This window comes from Oncorhynchus keta, chromosome 13 (assembly GCF_023373465.1).
Source record: "Oncorhynchus keta strain PuntledgeMale-10-30-2019 chromosome 13, Oket_V2, whole genome shotgun sequence".
NCBI lineage: Eukaryota > Metazoa > Chordata > Actinopteri > Salmoniformes > Salmonidae > Oncorhynchus > Oncorhynchus keta.
In genome coordinates, this window is record NC_068433.1 from 28,550,024 (window position 1) to 28,560,086 (window position 10,063).

Here is a 10,063-nt window from a genome sequence, read left to right on the forward strand (position 1 = left end):
AGTGAAAGTGAGATTATAATGTTGATAACACTGATCAGTTTTATTGTCATGCGAGGACCATACAATTTTATCTGTGATGGGATAAAATAGGTTATAAATACTGTGGTTATAATTAGCCTATCGTATTGTACGCCTAGTGTAGGCCACAACTCTGCGCCCTGACATTTTATTTTCGAAAAGAGAAGTTGGGTAAATTGTTGTCAATTTTCTCGATTTCCTAACTAGGTGAAAAGAGATTACTTTCTTTTATGACGCGTCATCTAATAAAAGTGTCATGGAGTGATTAACTCGCGTGTTGTTTAGTCCCCATTAATCCAGGTGCAATGTTCAATTTCTAATGTGTTTAACTAATTGTCGCGGTTCCTTATCAAAGAGATCTCTAATTTACAAAACTCAACGCAGAAGTATTCAAGTTTTCACGTTTCCCACTCAAAAGAGCCACAACCACATGGACAGTTTTAACCCTTTGAGCTGTCTGTTCTCCGGCTGATCACGCCGTCACTTCAAAAACCCCTGGCATGACAGAATATGCAAAGAAAGACACAGGGTTATTATAATAGTTCTTACTCCAGCGGACAGCATATTTCACCTGAGGTGTTCTCAACTGGACAAGCTGGGAGAAGGAGCTCTATCCCACCTGTCTGTCTCAGCACAAGAGCTTTACTGATTTGAATTTACAGGAGAATACTACCTTGGATTAACTAATTTCGAATTATGGAAGGACTCACCCTGGCTATATTTTCTGTGCTTCTGGTGGATTTGTGCTCTGTGGTTGGAGCGGAGAATATCCCTGGGAACCGTGAGGCTTTCTTCCGCAGAAGTAGTGGAGGTCACAGGGACCATGTTCATCACTCCATCAGGTTCCCACTCTACATGATGCAGCTCTACCGGACTCTGCTGGAGGGAGACACATTCAGGGCGCCGCCATCTGTCAGCGCCGCCATGACCAAGAGTGAGGACATCTCCCGTCTTCACGATTCTGACTCTGTACTCAGTCTGGTAGTATCTTGAGTATCTTTATTTTGCAACACTTTTTCAGCACCAATTCAATTGGGCACACTAATTAAACGCAATGTAATGATGTAACTTTTAGTTCATTATAATAATCGAATTCACTCTCAGTTACATTTATTCAATAAAGAGTGATTTTTAGGCTACTAGAGCGCCCTTTGGATTACTTTGCGCCTATGTGCTTCGTAATTTTTTTTAGCATGGGAACCTTATACAATGCGTACGTATTGTGAAGATCCTCTAGGCTATGGCACTTTAGCACATACTAGACCCAGGCTGTCAGAAATGTGTCAGGAACAGAGCAATACACAATGCGACAGTAACAACATTCTACTTTATTAATAATATAACTGCTCATTGCATGTCAAAAGATGGCTGTGAAAGCTGTCTGTGGTCAACAATAAAATAATTGACACTATCTGTGAGTGATTTAATGAATGGGACAGTCTGATAGTCACAGAGGTGAGAGACATGCTTGCACACTTTCATAATCCGTGTCTGCTTTCTGCTTTGCTCAAATATTTTCTGTTATCTCTCCAGGTTGTCACCAGAGCGGTGGGAGGTGGTCTGTCACCTGATGCATCCTCCATCTCTGCAAGTGACAACATCAAGCGCTCCGAGCTGCGGATCCGCCTGCCTACCTTCTCTGCCTCTGAGCATGTCACTGTGGACTTGTACCACTCCCAGAGTGGCCGCTGCTCCAGCCCGCCATGCCCAGAGAGCCTCTTCCTGGGATGCCTGAGGGCAGAGCCCAGCTCCGTGACCGCCACATCCAACTGGAGGGTGTTCAACGTCACCACCCTGCTCCGCTACTACTGGCTGCACCAGGGAGGCTCTGCACCTGGCTATGAAGAGGGAAGGGCAGAGAGAGAGAAGGGTCTGGAGAGTGTCCTGCACCCCACAGCCGACCGGGTCATGATGGTGGTCTTCTCCAAGCACCAGACAAAGAAGAGGGCCCCCACCCTCATCCGCACCGCTGAACATTCCAAGTATGTCACTCTTGACCGGGAGCGAGCTGGAGCTGGCCCTGCTGTCAGCGTAGAGGGAGGAAAGGGAGCCCGGCGCAGGAAGAGGCACGGGCATCACCAGAGAGTAGGAGTGGCTGGGGTGGCCCCTGGCGTTACCCAAATGGAGGAGAGGAAAGGCCCACTGTGCAAGAAGGTAGACATGTGGGTGGACTTTGACCAGATAGGCTGGAGCGAGTGGATTCTTTACCCCAAGTGCCAGGAGGACAGCTGGAGGACAGCTGGCCTACCTCAGTGGACGAGACCGTCACCCCCACCAACCATGCTTACATGCAGGTAAGACTACCAACATTACATTATCACTGCTGAAAATGTACATGTTTGAAATAGATTTAAAATAGCGCCATTGATTTGTTTCCTATTACAATATTGTGTGAGTTCACTTGTACTTGAAAATAAAAGAGAGCCGCACACTCTAGGAGCTCAGATGCAAAAATGTAATACCAACGTTTCGACAGCCAAGCTGTCTTCATCAGGGTATATTGTTCACTTGTACTAACATGTCTTTTTCTTCTCTTTCCAGAGTCTACTGAAGCTTCACCGCTCAGACCGGGTCCCGTGCCCGTCCTGTGTGCCCACCCGCCTGGCCCCTCTGTCCATGTTGTATTACGAAAACAGCGAGGTGCTGATGCAGCACTTTCAGGGCATGGTGATGGACGAGTGCGGCTGCCACTGATCAGCGTGTCTGCCAACATGAGCACCCCATAGGCACTTTCCTTCCCAGAGAACATTACTCTGTACCAGTTTCTGCTTGACCTGCAGGCCTTACGAAGACAGTTGAGGTGCAAATGTGTGTGCTCACTCTGTGAGTGTAGCCTCAAAGTTCAGGGCTATTCTAGTAGGGCAGCTGCTGCCTTCAGCCATGCTAAACTATATGGATGTGATGGACACTGAAGCAGACTCTGAACACAAGCACCGAAAAGGATCAAGAGAATCACTCGAAAGGATTTTAAACTGAGATCTCCTGACTGCATACATGTATTATGCATAAGGACTCATGATTGAGACAATAGCAGATACAAGGACAATTGTCATTGTCAATGCTGACCCCTAGAGCGCTTCAATTCCACTGTGAGACTTGGTAATCATATGGTTTTAAAAAAAGAGTACATATTCATGCGAGAAGTATTATTTCATAAAGGACTAAATATCTGTAAAATGTCACATGAACCTTTTGTTTAATAAATCCTCAATTTATTTCAGTCTGCATCTATGGTTTTCACAGGGCTTGTATTTTTTAACAACATGGGATATTTTTGAAAGTTGCATACTAATAATATTAAATCAATAGAGGAGAGATTGTATGTACATTTTTTGTCTTCCTGAGCGATTAGATTTATGACTGCACATAATAATGCAGCACTTCAATAATGCAGTCTTCATTCATTTCAGTATGCTGTGCCGTTTCCAAAAAGACATGAGTTTAAACATGAGTCCCTCTTTCATTGTCATCTTCAAGGCTGCAGATCCAGCAGATCCATCAAATGGCTAAATGTCCATTTCAAAAACAAGATGAAAGCAAAAACATGATGAAAAGACTCATCACAAATGACACAATATCTCATACATCTTTGAGCACACACACACTCACACCTACCTGTAGACTCTTACATGCGCTGTTGTCCGCTGGGGATTGTGGTTGTTGGGGGTCTGTTTGGGGTGGACTGTGTCAGTCGTAGTGTTGTTTGAGAGGGGTATGGTTACCCCTGGAATATCGGGAAGACAGGGAGGGGTGCATGTCACAGGGGAGGTTTGACACTCCAGGAGGAACTTCCCGGTCGTAGATCATTTGTGTACCTGAGTGGGTTTGGTGGAGGTTGATCGACAGTGAGAGAGATCACAAACAGGGTTCTGTGTTTCACGTTATGGCAGCAGTGTACCTGTGAATGTGTTACTGACCCACATTGGATCTCTGTCAGGCTACAACAACCAGTCACCATTTATCTGTTCAGCTTGTGGCCAGATGAGTTAAGTGCCAACATTCCCACAACCTGCTCATGAAAGGGGATTGGTTAGAGACCATGCTCTGAGCTATATTCTTTATATCTGTTGTCTTTCACCTTGAAATAGTGCCTTAAACAGGACACAGAAACTTGTAATGGTTCACAGAGAAAGGTTTTAGCACTTTGAGTGTTTGTTTGGTAGCCAAGTGCTTGACAGTAAGCTAAACATATTTCCATAGTGTGTCAATGGCAGTGGAAGAAATATATATAAAGAAGTTTAGAGTGATAAACAAGGTGCTAATTAAGCATACATAACATTGCATTACATTTTTTGAAGAAAATGTCTGAAGGGTACATGTTGACACAGATTATAGGCCTACATTATCATTGGCCTATGCCTACTCATGAGGTGATGAAGAAGATGCGAACATAATGTTAAATTAGGCCTATTAATATAATAATGATTATTCTGATAATAACATTAGTGTATTTACTATTATTATGATTGAGTTTCACATACCTCAGATCAAATCCAATTGTATTTGTCACATGCACTGAATACAACACCTTACAACACCTTACCGTTAAATGCTTACTTACAAGCCCTTAACTAAAACTGCAGTTTTGTAAAAGAGTTAAGAAAATATTAAATCAAGTAAAAAAAATTAAAAAACACAATAAAATGACAATAATGACGCTTTATGCTCCGGTACCGATTGCCGTGCGGTAGCAGAGAAAACAGTCTAGGACTTGGGTGACGAGAGTCTTTGAACATTTTTGGGGCCTTCCTCTGACACCACATAGTATAGGTCCTGGATGGCAGGAAGCTTGGCCCCAGTGATGGAAGGGGCTGTACGCACTACCCTCTGTATCGCCGTATGGTCTGATGCCGAGCAGTTGCCATACCAGGCAGTGATGCAACCGGCCAGGATGCACTCGATAGTGCAGCTGAAGAACTTTTTGAGGATCTGGGGACCCATGCCAAATCTTTTCAGTCCCCTGAGGGGGAAAAGGCTTTGTCGTGCCCTCTTCATGACATTCTTGGTGTGTTTGGACCATGATAGTTTGTTGGTGGTGGACACCACGGAAATTGAAACTCTCGACATGCTCCACTACAGCCTCGTTGATGTGAATGGGGGCGTGTTTGGCCCTCTTTTTCCTGTAGTCCACAATCATCTCCTTTGTCTTGCTCACGTTGAGGGAAATGTTGTTGTCCTGGCACCACACTGCCAGGTCTCTGACCTCCTCCCTGTAGGCTGTCTCATCGTTGTCGGTGAGGAGGCCTACCACCGCTTTGTCGTCAGCAAACTTATTGATGGTGTTGGAGTCATGCTTGGCCCTGCAGTCGTGGGTGAACAGGGAGTAGCGTCTGCTAAATGACTTAAATGTAATGTAAATGAGTACAATAGAGGACTAAGCACGCACCCCTGAGGGGCCCCCGTGTTGAGGATTAGCGTGGCAGATGTGCTGTTGCTTACCCTTACCATGTCCAGGATCGAGTTGCAGAGAAAGGTGTTTAGTCCCAGGATTCTTAGTTAGTGTTGAGCTTTGTGGGCACTATGGTGTTGAACGCTGAACTGTAGTCAATGAACATCAATCTCACATAGGCGATCCTTTTGTCCAGGTGGAAAAGGGCAGTGTGGAGTACGATTGCTTCATCTGTAGATCTGTTGGGTCAGTGTGCAAATTGGAGTGAGTCTAGGGGTCATACTAAAGAGTGTCCTTCCTGGTGTTGTAGAATACTCTTGATGTATTCTTGATGGTGACACTGTGGGTGATAGGGATTCCCCAACTAGTAGTCTAACTCCCAGTACCTGACGACATCCTTAGAACTATAAAGACAAACTACTAAACCATGCACTCCGTAAACAAGATAAAACTATGCCTATAGCTGCTGACAGACGGCAAGAAAAATGTACATCTAAATGTCTCCGTTTTCCTTGACATTCAATCGTTTATGATCTGTCGTAACTGCATGCCCTCCACGTGCCCCCAATACCCAAACAGCAAGTGGCGCTCCTCAAAAAAATACTGCCAGGAGTGCCAGCTTTGATTGGCTGAAATACTAGAGACGTCATTCATGTGTAAACCAAAGAAGGGAGAGGTTACAGCAAGTTGTAGTTTTATTGAATCCTCTAACTGTCACACCCTGATCTGTTTCACCTGTCCTTGTTATTGTCTCCACCCCCTCCAGGTGTCACTTGTTTTCCCCAGTGTATTTATTTGACCATTCTGCCTGCCTTGACCTCGAGCCTGTCTGCCAGTCTGTACCTCCTGGACTCTGAACTGGTTTTGACCTTTTGCCTGTCCACGACCATTCTCTTGCCTACTCCTTTTTGGATTATTAAACATCTTAGACTCCAACCATCTGCCTCCTGTGTCTACATCTGGGTCTCGTCTTGTGTCATGATACTAACACACATGTAGAGGAATATAAAATAGCCTAGATAACTATGTAAACTGGAAAAAGGAAGATATCAATATCCCTGTGGGAGTACATGTATAGCCTATGTAGGGCTATACATAGTCTTTGAAACAAGAATAACATATACTCTCTGCCTGATAAATGTTTTGCACCAATGTAATTACCTTTATACCAGTGGAGGCCATCCTTCTCAGTGATTTTTTGTTTTTAATTGTACAACATTTAAAAAGTTATCATTTTTAGATAAAACTATCCTAAACATAATCACTTCACCCAATAATTGATTAAGACACACTATTTTGCAATGAACGTCTACAGTAGCCTCAACAGCACTCTGTAAGGTAGCACCTGGTGTAGTCAGAGGACAGCTAGCTTCCGTCCTCCTCTGGGTACATTGACTTCAATACAAAACCTAGGAGGCTCATGGTTCTCACCCACTTCCTTCGACTTAATTAACACAGTAATTATGACAACTTCCGGAGGACATCTACAACCTATTAGAGCTCTTGCAGAATGAACTGACATGTTGTCCACCCAATCAATGGATCAGAGAATGAATCTAGTACTGAAAGCATAAGCTACCACTAGCTAGCACTGCAGTGCATAACATCTGGTGAGTAGTTAACTGAAAGAGAGAGAAGAACAATAGTTAAGCAGTTCTGGACAAATTAATTTCTTCCTTAATGAAGGAAAAGCAAGAGAGAGATGAGAGAGAGGGATTCCATCATGTTTTTCACTTACTTAGCTAGCAAATGCGGCTAGCTAGTTTGGGCCTACTCAAACACCCTGCTCAAATACAGAGATACTATGTTAGCTAGCTGGCTATGACTATCCAACACAACACTGGGACTCTTCTAAGTCAAGGTACGCTTTTGGTTTGACCAATTTATTGCCACCGGGGCCCGCCGGTGTAAGTGCCAAACTGCTTACTGACTGTACACTGTAATGTTACTGCATGATTGTAGCGGATTTACTAACTTGTTAGTTCTATTAGCTATGTTGACTATGACTTTACTTTAGCTAATATGGTGACAACGATGTAGGCTGTGTGTACCGGTTATAATATGGTTTGGCTTGGAAAGTTTGTTTTCGCCTGGTCACAAACAGCTGATGTGTTGTGCATTGAAGTCCACAAGCGAAAGGAAAAGGTGAGAGGAGGAGAGCACATAGATGTGAGAAGAAATAAAACGTGCCTGCTATGAAAGTGTACTGTGTTTACACAGGATCAGGAGTGTGTTCATTCCGCTGATTCTGATGAAAAATGTTTCTGAAACGGATGTAAATGGAACAAAACGGGGATAAACACCTGAAATTGTCGAATAAAAATGCTCATTTGCAACTGTTGGACTAACGATTACACCCTATATCAGCTAGATGCAGGCAAGAGTGTGCAAGGCGGTATTGAATGTGTCACTATCTGTGCATGTGTCACTGCTTGTCACCTAAAATCTTTCTCTCGACCGGTGTGCACCTACGTTGTAAACTTTCATTCATAGGCAAGGTTGTGGCAACCTCATGATGGGTATAAGGAAAATTAGAGTATCATGCAGTAGCATAAACCTATCACAATTACATTGAACTGGGTGAATAGAAAATGAATGACAGTCATCCAATATCCTGTAAAAGAAATACGGCCATGCTCATGAAAAAAAGAAATTGTCCTCCCTCATCTTAAACGGCACCACTGCTTTATACTGTACACATGCCCATAGAGTTACATTTCCAAACGTACAACAATTTACATTTGATTCTCAAACACATCAGTGTGTAAGACAACACATCAGTTGTGTTCACATCTTTATTAATTTCTGTAAATGGTTGGAGCTGGTGTACATGGTAGATCATCTACTCCAGGGATCATCAACTAGGATACAGCCGCGGACCAATTTCTTCTTGAGCGGATGGTCAAGGAGCCAGAACATATTAAAAAATAATTTGTAGACCGCAAATTGACCGCAAGAAGCCCAAACAGATTGATTAAAACATAATAATTTCAAACCTTGCTTACAGTTGTATATGATCACATATACAGTACCAGTCAAACGTTTGGACACAACTACTCATTCCAGGGTTTTTCTTTATCTTTACGTTTATTCTACAATGTAGAATATAGTACAAATAAAGAAAAACCCGTGAATGAGTAGGTGTCCAAACGTTTAACTGGTACTGTATCTCTATTATGTGTGGGAATACTTTGGAACATATTTGCAAAATTAAAATCACTTGGAGCTGAATTGCTGGTGTTTTTACACGTTTATGTCCAACAAAAAAATTCAATGTGTTTGGGCTCAGAAAACTGTGTGTGTGTGTGGGGGAGCAAATAAAATCACCCGCAGGCCACAAGTTGGGGAACCCTGATCTATACATATCTTTGTGTCAGAATGAATCTGATTGAAACAAAGGTTTGTATACATATTCATGTTTTTCCCCCTCTCCATGACAATAAAAAAGAAAAGTAAACAAGTTGAAATACCCACAAAGCCTCTACAATCCCCATGATGTGGGCGTTTGCCTATAGTCTAGTTAATATGCTTAAAGAACATCTATAACAACTCTATAAGGGTGCATAGCATTCTAATTCAATATATTTTGTAATATACTTTCATAAAAACATTTTCTGTGCATGTGTGCAGTTGCATTCCTTAGTAGAGAGTAATATGATATTGCGTTAATATTGTCATGTATCCATTCCAAAGGAGTATAGGTGATCTCTATTCTTTGCAACAGTTAACAGTTAACCCTCCCATCAACCTCTTGAACACAGCAAGCACACGCACACGCACACACACAGGTGGAGTCTACAGTTCTCACAGTGCAAAGTGTTGTGGACCGGCTCAGTTTGATATTGGAAATTAAAAAATCAAAAACCTCTAAGCCAACACACAGTTACCCTTAATGTGAGACTCATCAAACGTGCTGAACATCAATTTTAAATACATTTCAGACTGTGGTCTCTATATTTCATCCATATCTGTTCTCAGTGTCTTGTTGTGGAAAATCTGATTGATCCATTGATTGACTTATCCATTGCTGATTGAGAGTTTCACTTGTATTCATCATCAGCCTATTCAGACCCAAAGCAGCAACATAAGTCAATCATCTCCACTGTTGTTTAAACAGAAAAATGACCTGGAGAGTGGAGGCTCACCTGTAACCCATTACATCTCTCTCTCACACACACACACACACACACACACACACACACACACACACACACACACACACACACACACACACACACACACACACACACACACACACACACACACACACACACACACACACACACACACACACACACACACACACACACACACACACACACACACACACACACACACACACACACACAGAGACAGCTGGGATCCTGTTAGAACTGAAACCTGAGTTGAATAAGAGTGAATGATAAGTTATATGTGATATATGTGGCAGATGAGGTTTCAATGTGCACTGATTGGCAGGTCTGTGATGTGTTACTAATCTATTCACTCAGTCATTCATGTGACAAAAAAAGAACTGTACTATGAAGCAAAGATCAATTATATAAATAATGATAGTAAAATGCCTTGGAGCACCTTAAATAAAATTTTGGGCAAAACTGCGAACTCGACAACATCATTCATTGAATCAGATGGCTCATGCATCACAAAAGCCACTGA

At 42.7% G+C, this 10,063-nt stretch overlaps 1 pseudogene; it reads left to right on the plus strand.

Annotated features, from left to right (window-relative positions):
* The first annotated feature begins 714 nt into the window (after positions 1-714).
* On the plus strand, positions 715-3,174 carry LOC118388093 (nodal homolog; annotated as a pseudogene).
* Positions 3,175-10,063: the final 6,889 nt, after the last annotated feature.